Raw genomic sequence first — 17,317 nt, forward strand, 5'->3', positions numbered from 1 at the left:
TGGTTCCTTGAAAACATAAACAAAATTGATAAACCTTTAACCAGACTCATCAAGAAAAAAAAGAGAGAGAGAGAGAGAGAGAGGGCTCAAATAAATAAAATATGAAAGAGAAGTGACAAATGGCACCACAGAAATACAAAAGATTATAAGAAAATACTGCAAACAATTCTATACCAACAAATTGGACAATTTTGTAAGAAATGGATAAATTTCTAGAAATATACAATCTTCCTCTACAGAATCAAGAAGAAACAGAAAATCTGAACAGACCAAATAATACTAATGAAATTAAGTCAGTAATCAAAATCTCTCAACAAACAAAGTCCTGAAACAGATGGCTTCACAAGTGAATTTTACCATTCAATTATCACCCATCCTTCTCAAACTATTCCAAAAAATTCAAAAAGATAGAAGGCTCTCAAGCTTATGATGAGACCACCATTGCCCTGATTTCAAAACCAAAGACATTACAAATAAAGAAAATTATAGATTGATATCCCTGATATGCATGGATGCAAAAATCCTCAACAAAATATTAGCAAGAAGAATTCAGCAATGCATTAAAAAATCATATACCACGATCAAGTAGAATTTATTCCTGAGATGCAAGTTTGGTTTAATATTTGCAAATCAATTAATGTGATATACCACATTAACCAATTGAAGAATAAAAATCATATTATCATATCCATAGATGCAGAAAAGAGTTTAACAAAATCCAGCATTCATTTATGGTAAAAACTCTCAGTGAAGTGGGAATAGAGGGAACATACTTCAATGTAATAAAGGTCATATATGACAAATGCACAGCTAACATTATACTCAACAGAGAAAAGCTAAAAACATTTTTCTCAAGATCAGGAATGAGACAAGAAAATCCACTTTTACCACTTTTATATAACACAGTATTAGAAGTCCTGGCCACGGCAGTCAGACAAGAAAAGGAAATAAAAAGCATCTAAATTGGAAAAGAAGAAATAAAACTGTTATTATTTGCAGGTGGTGTGATAGTATATATAAAGAATCCTAAAGATTCCACCAAAAAAAAAATTATTAGAACTAATAAATGAATTCAGTAAAGTAGCAGGATACAAAATTGATATTCAGAAATTTGTCGCATTTTTGTGCACAAATAAACTATCAGAAAGATCAATTTAAAAAAACATTTCCATTCACAATTTCAACAAAAAAATAAAATAAAATACCTAGGAATAAATTTAAGCAAGAAAGTAAAAGATCTGTACTTGGAAAATTATAAGACATTGAAAAAAGAAATTAAATGAAGAAGATACAAATAAATGGAAGGCTCGTGGATAGGAAGAATTAATATTAAAATGTTCATACTACCCAAAGCAATCCATAGATTCAATGCATCCCTATCAAAATATCAATGGTAATTTTCACAGAACTCAAACAAATAATCCTAAAATTTATATAGAACCACAAATTAACCCTGATAGCCATGGCAATCTTGAAAAAGATCAAAATTGGAGGTATCATGTTACCTGATATCAAACTATGCTGCAAGTCTATAGTAATCAAAATGACATGGTGCTGACATAAAATCAAACACACTGATGAATAGAATAGAATAGAATAGAATAGAATAGAATAGAATAGAACAGAGCCCAGAAATAAACCCACGTCTATATGGTCAATTAATCTATGACAAGAGAGGAAGGAACATAAAACGGAATAAAGACAGTATATTCAATAAATAATGCTGAGAAAACTGGACAGATACATGCAAAAAAATTAAATTAGACCACCTTCTTACACATATACAAGAATAAATTCAAAATGTATTAAAGACTTAAATGTAAGACCACAAACCATAAAGTTTCTAGAGGTAAATATGAGCAGTAAACACTCTGACATTGTTCTTAGTAATATTTTTTCTGATACATCTCCTTGAGCAAGGAAAAGAAAAACAAACAAACAAACAAACAAACAAACAAGACTATATCAAAATAAAAAGTTTTTGCACAGCAAAGGAAACCATCAACAAAATAAAAAGACAATCTACCTATTGAGAGAAGATATTCGTCAATGATACATCTGATAAGAGGTTAATATCCAAAATTTATCAAGAATTTTTACAACTGAACACCAAAAAACAAATAATCCAAACAAAAAAAAATGATCAGAAGATCTGAATAGACATTTTACCAAAGAGGACATACAGGTGACTAATAGAAATGAAAAAAAAGATGCTCAACATCAGTAATTATCAGAGAAATGCAAATTAAAACCACAATGAGATATCACCTCACACCTATCAGAATGGCTATCATAAATAAATCAAAAAAACAAGTGTTGACAAGGATGCAGAGAAAAGGGAATTCTCATGCACTGTTAGTGGGATTTCAGATTGGTGCAACCACTATAGAAAACAGTAAGGAGATTCCTCAAAAAACTAAACATTGAACTAATTTATGACTCAGCAATTCCATTTGTGAGTATTTATCCAAAGAAATTGAAACACTAATTTGAAAAGTTATATGCACTCCTATGTTCACTGCAGCACTACTTACAATAGCCAAGATGTGGAAGCAACCTAAGTGCCCATCAATAGATAATTGGTTAAAGAAGTGGTATATATATACAGTGGAATATTACTCCACCATAAAAAATGAAACCTTACCATTTGTGACAACATGGATGGACCTAGAGGGTGTTATATTAAGTGAAATAAGTCAGAGAAAGACAAATACCATATGATTTTACTTATATGTGGAATCTGAGGAATAAAATAAATGAATAAACAAAAGAGAAACAAACTCATAGATTCAAGGAACAAGTTTATGGTTGCCAGAAGGGAGTAGGTTTTGGGGATGGGTAAAAAAGGTGAAGAGATTAAGATGTACAGATTGGTAGTTACAAAATAGTCACAGGAATACAAAGTACAACAGAGGGAATACAGTCAATAATTTCGCAATAACTATGTGAGATGCTAGATGGGTACTAAACTTATTGAGGGGATCACTTTGTAAATTCTAAGTGGTTATAAGTGTCTAACCATTATGCTGTACACCTGAAATGAATATAAAATAATACTAAATGTCAATTGTAATTGAAAAAATAAAAATTAATTTAAAAAATAGTGGCAATGTACCATACAAAGTAGAAACTACTGGGCAAAGCATTTTGTGCATTTGGTAAGTATTAAAATTGAATTATGGTGATTATTTTTACCAACCAAGCACCCACTGCTGGAATTTGCTTGGACTGCATGATGAAGACCCAGTAGCTCTCATCTCCTGCATGACCACAGCTCTTAGCCTACAGCTTAGTGTTTGTAACTCAGATGTCCACAGCACATTCATGGAACAAGCTCAGGTCACACATTTCAGCTTCCTCCCAGGATCTCTTGGATGAGCCATCACTCAGTGCATGTTCCCTGAATTCCAGGCTCCTCAAAAGAACACACTTGTTGAATCCTTCCAGTGGAGTGATATGACTATTAGAAACACTTTTCATGTGCAATTCTTGTGAGACTATTTCACTTGTATGTAGTTTTTACAATTGTAAAGTCTGTCATTGATATCTCATTTGATCATTACACAGCCCCCTTCTATTTAGGAGAATCCATTCCACCAATTACAAGTCCAACACAGAATTGCAGCTTAGCTTAGGTTGCCTTACTCTGCAGCCAGAATGTTCCTCAAAATACTAAATGCCGGTGAGAAATGGGTGAAAGACATAATTATTAAGAAAAAAAAAACAGGAAGTTTTTTTTTCTAAATCTTCACTACAGAAAATCTATTAGGACAACTGTGAGTCTAAGTGTTCTGCTTCTCTTAATCTCAAGTTAATTTCTCTCTATATTTACAGTACAACTTAGACAGATGCAAAGAAATGGCAACTTCAGTGATAATGTTGCCTGAGGTTGCTGGGGAAACCTGACTGCTAACTGGCAATAACCCAGTGGGAGGTATTGATCTTTACCTCCTTAATCATGAGACGACATCTCTCTATGATTGACCGAGTCCTAAAGCTCTGCATATTCCACTTATTCATCCTCTTAGCATTGCCACATGCCTAAAGAGATCACACAATGAATGGGTAATAAATTTTATTGTGGATTTTGCTTGGTATGTACAAGGAAAACATTTGTGTTTTATTTAGATAACTTGCACTCAACAAACCTTGCACAACCCTGAGAAAACAGGTAAGGATAACGGAGAGAAAAAAACTTCAATGAATACTTAGCTTAGCCACCAGTAAGAAAATACCCTTATCTGTTTTAAGAGATTTAGGGACTTCTTCTTGGCTTATCATGACATCTTACACCACCATTGCTTAGGATACTCAGTAAGTGACTCCGTGATCCCCCTGATCCTGGCCAGTTACATATATCCACCAACTATTAGGGTCATACGAATTTAGAAATGAGCTGTGGCCAACTCACAAGGGAAATTGGCTGAAGTTATTTTCTCCCTTAACTATAAGTAAGTTTTCACTGGATCATTCTACAACCTCTAAGATATTCATTCCTCTTTATAATAGTGATTCCATTACATGAGAATGAATACACAAGGCCTCACAATGGGAGACAAGAAGATAGCAGCTTTGCAGAAGTCAGTCATTGTGACAGAGAAAACTACTGATGTACTTACTCTCCATTATATGTTATCAAATTAGCCAGATCCTGTGTGCTGAGAATTGGCAGAGCTTTCTCTGCTGCTGGATACCTTGGATAGTAGTTCACAGCCACACAGCTACCTCGATAATTAGGTGGAGTGTCTGCCAACCTTTGCAATCTGCCCTCTAGGAAGCAGCAGGCCAAACCATGCCTTTGTGGCCATGTGTGATTCCATGTGGATAATTCAACCCCATTGTTCTATGTCAGCCTTTCCTGCCCCACATAAAATCCCCAAGTGTGAGAAGCTCTCTTTACACATAGAGGAACCTTCTATGTTCAGCATAATGTAAATGCCAAACAAGAACATCCTGGGTTGGCTATTCATGGGCCCCTCCTCAGGCATCACTCCCCATTGCCACAGTCATGGTCAACAAGTTGTTGGTTTAGGAGCAATATTTTTAAATGGAGTGTTCTGAATTCAGAAAAAAATTAATTGGTGCTGATAATTGAAATAAGCTTCCAATATATATCACAATAATGCATGTTGTCAACTACACAGAGTGTCCTATTTATATATTATGCCCTAGCTGACAAGTTTCCTGTCATCGCTCGTTCCTGAGCTGTCAGCTTCCATGCTGCCGTGGTGAGAGAAGGATCAAAGAAGGAAGTACAGCCAGCTAGGGGAGTGTGAGGGCAGGTAGTACTCACAGACCACCTGGGATCTAGCCAGGTTTGCCTTATCCTTCAAAGGAGAAAGGAGGAGAGTTAGAAATGGAAGGTTTAAATGCATGTGGCATCTTTCTTTGTTCACTTATTCATCTATTCAACAAATATTTAACACTTGCTGTATATCACACACTATTCTAGGTACTGGGGATACCACAGTGACTAAAACTGATAGTAACCCTTGCCCTCATGAAGCTGCATCCTGGATGAGTGGACAAAGATAAGCAAGATAGACAAGTATAGAGTCGGTCATATGGGAACAAGTACTGGGAAGGAAATTTTAGCAGGTGGAGGTGCCGTTCAGATAGAGCAACCTGGAAGGCCACATCAGGAAGATGACATTTGGGTAAAGAACTGAAGGAGGTGAGGAAGCAAGGCCTGCAGCTGTCTGTGGGAAGAGGATTCAGGCGGCAAGTAGTAAGTGCAGGTCCCTGAGGTGCATCTGCTGTGTCTGAGGCACAGCACAGGGGACCTGTGGCGGGAGCAGGGTGAGCAAGGGGAGATCAGTAGAGGAAGGTCCATGAGGGAATGGATAAACCATGGGCCTGGAGACCATGTGAGCACTTTTGATTTTACTGAGTGAGATGGGGAGATGTTAGAGGGCTTTGAGTGGAGGAGTGGCATTTTAAGGGAATTACTCTAGCTGTTTTTTCAGAAGAAACTAAAGGGGAGCAAGGAGAAAGCTATGGCAGTGTTCCAGAGGCACGGCAATGAGGACCCGGACGAGTGGCAGCCCTGGGAGCAGTAACTGGGGACAGTGCTCAGACGCTATTGCATCTGTTCTGAAGACAGAGCCGGTGGGGTGTGTGAATAGGTCAGATGTGAACTATCAAAGGAAGAGTGAAGGGTTTTGGTAGGAGATGGGGGAGATTTCGAGAAGAGCAGATTTGAGAGGAAAGGGCAGAAGGTCATTTCTGGCTATTTAAGTTCAAAGAAACAATCAGAAATCCAAATAGAAGTCTACGGAACATCCTTGTTAAAGGCCTCTGCCGCTTTGCTCTAACTTGGGCAAGGGGAGGGGACGAATATAACAGTTGCCTCCTGTCAAGAGATCTGAATGTCCAGATTAACTTTTTTTTTTTATATCAAATGAATTTAAAAGATTTCTTTGATTGGGGCAAGGATTAGCTAAAAAAAATTATTATCATTTTTATTTGTGTCATAGTGTCACAAGCCCTTCTGAGAAGTTGATGAAAGCTATGAATATTCTGTCTCCAAACAGCACACATGTGCTCATTCTATCTTTCATGCAGTGCCAGGAAAGACACTGACCACCCTGCCACACACCTGCCCAAACCCCTATGCAGCATGTAGAGGTAAAGACATTCCTACTGTTAGAGAAGGAGGGGCAGTCCCCAGGAACGTTTTCATGGCATTTCATCTGTGCTGTTGTTTATGTCCCAAAATTGCCCTTGTAGGAAAAATCCAGCAACTTTAAAAATATGAGCTGATAATTATTTAAGAAAAAATAAAAATGATAAATATCTTTTCACAAAATTAATCCTCATGCAAAATCAAGCCTACATATCACTGCTTCTTACCATCTTCCCAAGGTTGGTCACCACTCTAAGGTTGAGCTCCTTTATGAGAATGCCACTAAGTCACCACTTCTGAGAGAACCTATTCTCTTCGGGGCTGCTAAAAATTAGAAATATTAAGCCAAATCCTCTTCTTCTTGGTCTAGGCCCCAAAACACACAAACACAGAACCATTGTCAAAATATCCAAAAATCTACCCATTTTTACCGTAATTTACTTGGCTATAGGTATGAGACTGCAGACCAGGAGGGACCAGAGAAATTATGAATGGGTAGATTCGAGTTTGTGTTGTCTGGCGTATCAATGGACCTCACTCAGCCAGGGCACCATGCTGTTTACATTATTACACTGTCTGTCTTCGCCCAGTTCCTCAGAAATGGAACCTGAGTTAGAGCTTCCATGTTCCTACTCAGAGGAGAGGAAGAATGACAGGGAGGGTGATGTGGGGCTGGGAAGAAAGCAAAGCAACTACAGGGGGACAGTACCAGGCTGGCCAGAGCCTAGTAGGAAAACATAGCTGGTCATTTGGTTACACGGGATATTTCTGGAACCACTGCATTCCAGAATAGTCCATCAGAGAGAGAAGGACAGGCAGTTTATCTGCTACTTTTTTCCAGTTTCCTGTCTCTCATGGGTCAAAACTTGCCCCATAGGTTATTAATTGGGCCACACTTCCAAGTTATAATATTCAGCCTCTCTAGCCACCCAGGAAAGAACCCTGAGCCTCCATAGGCCCAGTGGCTAACTAGGGGTCTGGGGGCAGGTGAGGGCAAGGGATCAGGCAGGACCAAAAGAACCTGGAGTTGCATAAGCTGAATCCTGTACATTATCCTAGCAGTTCAGCCAACTTAGGCTCAATCTGGGCTGACATCAGTATCCAGGGAATCTAGTCTGCATGGTGAAGGATGGCAAAAGCAGCTACATATGGTGGTGACACGTGATGTCTTGTCAATGGAATCACCTGGTTCCTTCTGGTCTGCAGTGGACATCGAGCCAACGAGTGAAGTGCAGAGCTCTGGATCCCCAGCATGGAAGGGGTTTAGCCGAGGGAAGTGAGAGGTCAGAGTCTCTGTCAGGAAGATCAGCATGACACCAAGGCAGAATGTCCCTTCATAATGCCTTAAGTACCCACAGCTTGGCTTAGGGAAGAAGGCTGCCACTCTGCAGACCTGTGAGCTTCCAGGGCCAGCCAGTCATGCATCTGGGGCATGGGGTCCTGGGATAATACTACCAGGTTGGATGTGGATTGGGTTAGGGTTCCAGCCAGCTAGGAATGGAGGGTATTCCATGTGGAGTGGGGATCAGAGAGGTTGACACATCACTTTGCCATTAAAAATGACAGATTGCCTATTTGCCTATTTGCCTATTTTAATTATGCTTTCTTTCAGTTGCTCAGCCTGAGCAACAGGCTTTAAAATGCAGAGATTTTTATACTTTCTAGAAAAATATGTTTAAATTTACATAAAATGCCTGGCTATCTATGTATATTACATAATGATTATATTAACACCTTAGTAAAAATGCTGTTTTTATCTGAATAAGTTATCTAGCAATCTCTCTTGCTCAACACACACACACATATTCACAAATATACACACACGATCACCTTGCTTCAATAAATGGTATTATGCAACACAGACTAAACTTTGACAGCACTGGATTCAAGCCAGCTTTATGAATCCATAGCCCATTGTTTTTATGAGCCACTTTGAGTTTACTGACCCCACTGTAGAAGCAAATGTTTATGAAATTTATGAGAAAAAAAATGCTGTTTTTCATAGCTTTCCCATCTATGCTAATTTCTGGTGAGTACTGCCATGGTATATTAAGCCAATTTTGATTAGTAATTATCATAATGCCCTACGAAGTTGCTAGAAGATAAGGTGCTTGTCAAGTGTATTATTACAATGCCTGTACCTACTTTTCCGAAGGATCATTTTTCATATCCTGAGGAGCTGCCACATATTCCCCACCTGTTCTCCAGAAACATCATCACAGTTGACAGATCTTTATTGCCGCAGCCCAAAAGCCATGCCCATGGCATACCATCGAGGTGAACCTGCACTAATTGATTCTGTCATTTCTAAGAGGCAGAAACCACATCTGCGGGGGCCTGGTTGGTTCTTTTGGTTTAATGAAGCAAAAGTTGCCTCCATGTTTGTCTGTGCCTGTCTGCAAAATGACATTGATTTATCTCATGCTGAAAGCAAGTTCAGGGCCTTCCTTGAGAAGCACATAAATCTACCAACCTCCTGTGACAGATGCTGAAGCCCTGCCAAATACCCTCACAATGACTCCTTTGGAGGAAGCCTTCCTACTTCCAATGCCAAAAACTTAGCGTCCAATTCCCTAAGTGACACGAGTTCTTCCTTTCTTCCAAAACCATGCCATGGACACATCATATTCAAAAGAAATGCAAGCAAATACTCTCCATTTAGTTAAATCTAGTGTCTATTTCTTGTTTTTCTTGAATAAACTAGATAATGGAAATCACAACTTAATGCAACTTCCTCATTGTGGAAATTAAAGAAACAAAGGTCAGGGAGACTTTGAACCTGCCCACAAAATGTGGACCCGCTCACTGGCATCTCCTTGTTTTACGACTAGAGAGGAAGGAAGCCCATTCTAAATCTTCTTGAAAACTTAGAGTTTTAGAATTTTCCACTTATTCTGACATATAATCTGAGGCCAATAGGCATTTCCCCAAAACTAAAAATCAGCCATACTTAGTTGATATTTGAAAGCCAAAAAGAACTTATAAAATGTGCTGACAATTGGGCTGAAAGAATTTCCTTTGACTCGAATAATTTTTGTATTAGACTTAGTGCTTGTGAAAGTTTCCAAAATAGAACTTCTGACAATTAAGCATATTATTGATGGTCCCCTTAGCCAGGAAGCCTAAATTCTATTTTCTTTTTATTGCTTTTTTATTCTTTCGAACCTAATTTTTTAAAATATGACAGTCTTCTCTTTTGTATTTCTCATTAACTCTTTGATCCTTAACACTCTTAAGATCACTCATGTACAAGTGCTTTGCCAAGAGATATTTCTGAGTTCTCATCTTTTGTGATATATCTGTAATGTTTTATACTATTGACCCCTATCTTCCTGAATTTCTTTTATTGGCTTAAGTGATAACCCTTTCTCTCTGTTCCCCTAAACATCAGACCATTCCTTCTTGGTATCACTTAGGGGTCCCCTTCCTGTATCATCCTTTTAAATAATGAAACACTTATGTCCCTACCTTCATCTTTGTCTATTCTCATTCAATGCTGTCTCTTTAGACAATCTCATCCACACTTGCAGACTCATCTGTTATGTTTGGTTTTAACTCCCAAATCTGTGTCTCTAGCCCAGGCTTTTCACCTGAGCTCTGTATCTTCCAAAAGTGTCCAACTATCTCTGAATGAGTCACCAGCACCTCAATATTGAAAGTTGTCAAAACTGGCCTTGTCAATCTCACAGAGCCCCTACTTGTTGTTCCCTCATTTCTGTTTCCCACCTCAGGGAATGACATCTCCATCCAAACCCTACTTGAGCTGGACACATGGGTTCATCTTTGTTACCTCACTTACCCTCAGCCTCTATTTCAGTAGGTTATTAAAGTCTGTTAATTATGTCTCCTAAACATTTCTCTAATAAATTCTCTTCTTCATTAGATTCTTCTTAAAGGCCCTTGCTACAGAATTTATCTCACGGTGTTGTGACTGTTTGTCTACATATTACTCTCCCTACTAGACTAGGAACTCAGACTAGATTGAGAAGTAGGACTTTTGTAATCTGTTTCTTCAATGACTAGCACTCTAAGTGTTGGCACATAGTAGATACTAAATTAATTGTGTGAATGAGTGAAACAATAAATCTATAGTATTAAAAGAATTTTTGAAAATGGAAAAATTAGCTGTAATATCACCACGTTACAGGGATGGTTTTGTTGTTGGTTTTTGTTTCCAGCAGGTCTTTTCAAAACTTTTGTCCACAGGCACATATTTTTATTTAGGTAGTTATAATAATCATGGACATATAATTTCGTGTTCTCTTTTTTTTTTCATTTAAGCATTGATTCATAACTGTTTCTCATATTGTTTATATGGGCTATATAGTTATCCTTTGTAATGGCTACATTATGTGGTGAAAGTAGTTCTAGAATGATAGTGATGGGATTGCCAAGCCAACCATGTAAGGACTACATCTGAAACACACAGCTGAGTGCCAGGGGAGCCTGCCAAAGCATAATGACTTTGAAAAACTACTTAATTCAAAGCCCACATTTTCCCATTTGCCCAATATACCTAATCATCGTAATTTGTAATCTTCAGACAATGGGTGTTGTACAAGTAGAAATTATTTTTAGTATCTTATAGGTTTGAAGTATGTTTTTAGGATAGAAATAACTCACTTTCCTTTGTCTCGCCCTTTGAAAGCAGAGCAGGTTAATGATAACCTATCTTTCCAGAGCAGCAGGGCTTGAAAGGATTAAGTGGGGAAGGCCAGGCAGAAACATTTAACTTCCTTTGTTGTTTTGAAGTCACCTATTTTCATCTTTTAAAAGTTTCCTTCCTGCTTTTCTCCTACAATACTATCATCTTTGCCTGAAATGATCTAATTTTCGCACTAGAAGGAACTCTGAGAAACTATCTGAAGTTTAACTCTCAGGTTTTAGATGAAGAGAATTCTGAAAGAGCTAAGCAACTTAAAAGTCCACACATCTTTCTATCAGTTTTTTAGAAGAAATAAAGACGAGCAAGAATGAAAAAACCTCCCAGAAGATAAGAGAAGCCCCCTTTGTCCTCATAATACTATATTCATATGATTCAACTGTTAAATAGCTCTAACCACAGTGAAATCATGAAGTTCGCCATATTAATATGAGCTCATTTCCTCTTGTTTAATGTAAAATATGTCTATGTCCAAAAAAAAATACAAAGCCATTTTGTGATGTTTTTATTTTTATTATCATTAACATTTTCCCTAAACTTTGTTTCAGAAGTATAAATTGTCTTGCAATGCTATTTACCTCCACTTGTTGCATAAATAAACATTGCTAATTCTCTCATTTTTGTCTCAAAATCCACCATATGATAATGGCCATTTTCACTGATAGCAATGTAAAAATGCAAACTATACACTCCATGAAATCTCAAACTTTAAGTTGCTTTCTCCATTAAAGTAAGTTCATTTGCCACGGTTCTTTTTTAATAAAAATTATATATCTAAGTCATACAACATGATAATTTGATATACATGGTATGATCACTACAGTCAAGCTAATTAACATGTTTTCTCGCATGTTGCCATGGGAGGTTGGTGATGAGAACACCTGAAATCTACTACTCTCTAAGCATATTTCCAGTGTTCAATACAATATTATTAACTATAGTCGTCACACCTGTATATTAGCTCTCTAGACATATGCATCTTTGTGCCCTTGGACCAACATCTCCCCATTTCCCCACCTCCAACCCCTGACAACCACCATTCTACTTCCTGCTTCTATGAGCTGGATTTCTTTAGATTTCACATATCAGTGATGTTATGTGATATTTGTCTTTCTGTTCCAGTTTTGCCACTACACTTTAACCTAGAGCTACAAGCCAGAGCTCATCATTAATATCAAGCTTTCGGTAACTGTATGAGACATCATCACCCAAAAAGTTCCTAAGTTTAAATGCCTTGTTTTATAAAACACATGCAGAGTGCTTAAAAATAATTAACAAATAAAAATATATCACTCTACTCCTGTATTCCATTAACTTAGCTTATTTTTGAGGTACACTTCTCAGGCTTAGTCTTGCTCAACGAGGGCCCCATGTTCTCACCTGTGACACAGATTTCTCAAATGCTGAAACTTCTTCCTCGCTTAGCATCAAGGACCATTATAGTCAGGATTCTCTGTTGGCATACAGCACATTTAGTGCAAGCCTTTGTTTACATTTCTGCAGTTTGAGGGCACACATGCTACTGATAGTCTTTTCCACTTCTGACACCTCTTATCAAAAATAGATTTAGTCACTGAACTCACAGCCTACCTGTTTGTAATATTTATTGTTAGATATATTAACATAGCCTCACAAGTCATTCTGAAACTTCTAGAAAATGAGTAACTTCCACACTCTACTTTCCTATAAGTTCAAATTTTATGTAATATATTCGACTTCAGTAATACAGGCTGTGACTCTTTCAATAAAACCTATCAAATATAAAACTATTTTCTAATATCTGGAGATAAATCAACACTGAAGTATGTTCCCAACATTTCTTCTGGGTTTCTTTCCGTTATCTATGGCTACCTTTTCTTTTTCTGGTACTAAATATTTGACTATCTGATTATCATCATAAAGCCAGATGGAAGCAAAATAATGTACTGGAACCGTATGAGCCTTTAGCCTCTGTAGAAAGTAGAATAATGGCCCCCAAAGACATACATGTCCCAATCCCCAGAACCTGTGAATACCTTACGTGGCAAATGTAACCAACTTAAGGGTCTTGAAATGGAAATGTAATCACATGATATAAAAGAGAGGCAAGAGGTACAAGTCAGAGAAGGAGATGATGACAGAACCAGAGGTCGGAGAAAAAAAAAGAGATTGGACGGAGAGGAGGAAAAAAAAAAATAGTGTAGATAATAGAAACTCTGTTCATCCCTCTGGCAACCAAATCAAAGTTGTGACGGAAACAAGGAGCAGCAGCAAGGGAAAAATCACCTGGAATCTAGAAGAACAACTAAGGGGAAAGCCAAGAAAACACCCTGCCACGGCAGAAGGTAGGATGGGGTGAAGACTCGAGGCAACCTGGGCCCGAGCGGCTGAGTGAGACGAAGGCTGCAGCAGTGGCAGCAACAGAAGCCTCATAAAGGGGCTGCAAGCAGATTTTTGAGGTGACAGACCTGCTTGCTCTGAGCAGTGCCGATTTGGCTTCACGCAGGGGGCACCAGGGACTAACAGAGAGGCATGGTCAGAGTGAGGGCCGGGACGAGATCCACTCTGTATAGAAGTGCTGGTAGTATCCATTGTCCCATGTTGAGCCCTACCCCCTCCCAGTGTGCGGACATAGCGGAGCCATAGCCCTGACATCATCAAAGTAGATAACAGAAGTTGCTCCACCCAGAGGATTTCCTGAAACCCCACCTCCCCCAACTCATGGCTCCACCAAAGCCACATCCAGGTGTATCCTCAGTGACTCAGATGCTCTTTGCTGAGCAGTGCCTAGACTCACACTGAAGGCAGCTGGCCTTAGTTTCTGGTGTGGCCTTTTGAGGCAACTATAAGTACAGCATCTGCGGATCGCTTGCTGAAGTGGCCTCGAAGGGGTAGAGAGCTGGGCTAAGTTTGGCCTGCAGCTGAACCCCTCTCAGGACTGTGCCTCTGGACACTACTTCACAAATCCACACTAATAAGACCAGGAGACTTAGGAGCTTCGCTTAGTACATAGAAACAGACGTGGAAAGTCAGCCAAAATGGGAAGACAAAGAAGCAGAAACCATATGAGAGCAAAGAACAGAGATCCAGATATAATGGAGTCAAGTAATCTAACAAATGCAGAGTTCAAAACACTGGTTATAAAGATGCTCGATGAACTTTTGGGAAGTGTGGATAAATTCAGTGAGAACTTCAACAAGAGATAAGAAACATAAAAATGGAAATGGAAATTATAAAAGGGAACCAGTTTGAAACAAAGGATATTATCTGAGATGAGAAGTATATTAAATGGAATAAATAAAGGAATAAACAAAGTGAATAAAGAAAAGAATCAAATGCCCTATCTAGAGGATGGGAAAGCCAAGGATATGCAATCAGAATGACAAGAAAGGAGATGCCAAGACTATAAAAATAAGGAGCATATGGGAACTATTAAAGGCCCAATATCTGTCTGATCAGCGTAACTGAAGAAAATCAAGATGTTGAACAGCTGTTTTAAGAAATAATGATGGAAAACTTCACTAACCTGCCGAAAGAAATGGACATAAAACCCCAGGAAGCTCAGAGAATTCCAAAAATCAGGGATCCAAAGAGGCCCACACCAAGACACATCGTAATTAAAATGCCAAAGGTTAAATACAAAGAAAGAATATTAAAAGCAGCAAGAGAAAAACAGATAGTTACTTATAAAGGAACACCCATAAAACTGGCAGCTGATTTCTCAAAAGACAGAAGGACTTGGCAAAAAATATTCGACAGGATGAAAACCCAGGATCTACAACCAAGAATAATTTATCCAGCGAAGCTATCATTTAGAGTCGAAGGACAGATAAAGAGCTTCCCAGACAAAAATAAGCTGAAGGAAGTTATCAACACCAAACCAGTATTACAGGAAATGCTGGAGGGACTTCTTTAAGAAGAAAAAAACATGTATCAAAAACAGGAATAAAAAATGGTAATAACTGCATTCCTATCAATAAGTACCTCAAATGGAAAAGAATTAAGTGCTTCCACTAAAAGATAGAATGGCTGAAAGAATAAGAAAACAAGACCCCTACCTGTTGCCTATAAGAGATTCACTTCAGATTAAAAGACACACACAGACTAAAAGAAGGGGATGGAAAAAAATATTGCTTTTATGGACCTAGAAAGTATTTAAGTCAGACAGAGAAGGATAAATGCTATACGATTTCACTTATATGCAGAATCTAAGGAATAAAAAGAACAAACTAATCGAAAACAGACTCACAAATATAGTGGACAGTTTGGTAATGGACAGAGGGGAGGGAAGTTTAGGGGGCTGAGAGAATGGGGTGAAGGGTTAAAGAAGTTCTAACGAATGTACTGTATACTTGAAACTAATGAAAATAAATAAATTTTTAAAAAGCTAATCAACATTAATCATTTTTGATTCCTGAAGGCAAAAATTATGTTTGAGTACTTATTCCAAGCGCAGCATTTACAAATGTTTATTATTCTGCATTTACTTTTTAAAACCTTGTTTTATTTTTGCCCAGGTTGCTTCGGTGATTCAGTAACAACTTTATGTTATTTTTTAAATAGTCTCACCAGGGAAGTATAAAAGTCTTCTCTCTCCCTCCCCTAAAAATACCCTGAGAGAACTTTCCCAGTGTTGGAGGTATAAGTGCATCAGGGTGATTAGGCCGGACTGGGTGGGGGCAGCGGGAGAATCTGCTGCTTTCTGGGCTAAAGAGAGAGTGGCTTAACCTCAGTGGATATTCATTCACCTGTGAGGAAGAAAAGGCACAGGAAGGCTTATACGAATGCAGTAGCCTGAGGTAGTGCAGCCTCACACAGAGATAGCTGTGCTCCAGTCCTGGTCCCCAGGGCTCCACTTGGCACTGGCGTACCAGCATTGAGACTGTGATCTCATCTGACACCACAGTGAAGGGTCTCGTCTTCCAGGTGGGCCTGGGCAGGTTGAATGGAAGTGATAGCAAAGTGGACAGACCACCAGGGTCCATTTCTATGTTCTGGGACTGTGTATGTCTAAGGGTACCCATATAATCATGATTAAGTAGTAGTCCGTCATTAACAATCTTGATAAGTTGCACATCTAAAGAGAACAACTATAGTTTAAAAAAATAAAGAAATGCAACATATCTTGCATGCTAAGTGTTTCCATACCTGTATTGGTATAGAACTATATTCTGGCAATACCTAATACCACATGAAAGAATGGTTAAGAGAATAGTGGCTTGGCTGCCTGTGATCGAAGCAGGCAGTGGCATGCTGGAGCCAGCTGGGACTAGTAAGAATTGTTGAATTTTAGCAATTTCGTGAATCAATTGTTAAACATGGACACTGTTAAAAATTAAATTACACAAACTTACAACTAAATAAATTATATTAAACACAAATAATACATGCTAAAACTCATGACTTCCTAATTATCTCACTACATTTTACTTTTATCTATAGTCTTGTGATATTTATTAACCTGTCCATACGGTAGAAATTCCATAGAATGATGTGTTACTGCACATCTCTTTCCAGCTCTGATTTTAATGATGTCACATTAGTGATTGGATATCAGCCATGGTGAGAGTATTTATATCATGGAATCAACAAATGCTACAAATCAGGGCTCGATTCTCCTTTTTGTTGATTGTCTAGACTTAAGGCACAGAAAGAAGGAAGAAGAAAAAGAAGAAAATGGAAAACAAACTTCGATTGAAAAGAAAATATTAGAGAAGAGGATCGTAAGCAATTCTCTGGACCCCAGCTTGTTGCTGCACAGAGATGCAGCACCTGGGGATGCTCAAGGAGGAAGCAGCCCAAGTTAGGCATCTCGTTCTGGTGCCTAAAACCTGAGCCACCTCCAGGAATCCCGGGCAGGCACCCAGAGACACACTACAATTTGAAGGGCTAATACTACTTCCTTAATCTACCCTCTTGCATATATCTATGCAAACATACAAACACAGTTGGTTTCTTTCTATTCTAGTCTTCTAAATGACTCCTGTTGTAGATAAAAGACCACATATTCAAAATTTTCAGATTAGGTTTTTATTGGGCATTCAAAATCT

The 17,317-nt window shown here is 38.3% G+C and overlaps 1 protein-coding gene across 23 annotated transcripts in view; it reads left to right on the forward strand.

Moving 5' to 3' along the window:
* Nucleotides 1-17,317, forward strand: part of DLGAP1 (DLG associated protein 1) — a 782,830-nt gene that overhangs the window by 570,319 nt on the left and 195,194 nt on the right. The gene's annotated exons all lie outside the window — the stretch shown is intronic.

The sequence above is a fragment of the Rousettus aegyptiacus genome, unplaced genomic scaffold (genome assembly GCF_014176215.1).
Source record: "Rousettus aegyptiacus isolate mRouAeg1 unplaced genomic scaffold, mRouAeg1.p scaffold_m13_p_12, whole genome shotgun sequence".
NCBI classification, from domain to species: Eukaryota; Metazoa; Chordata; class Mammalia; order Chiroptera; family Pteropodidae; genus Rousettus; species Rousettus aegyptiacus.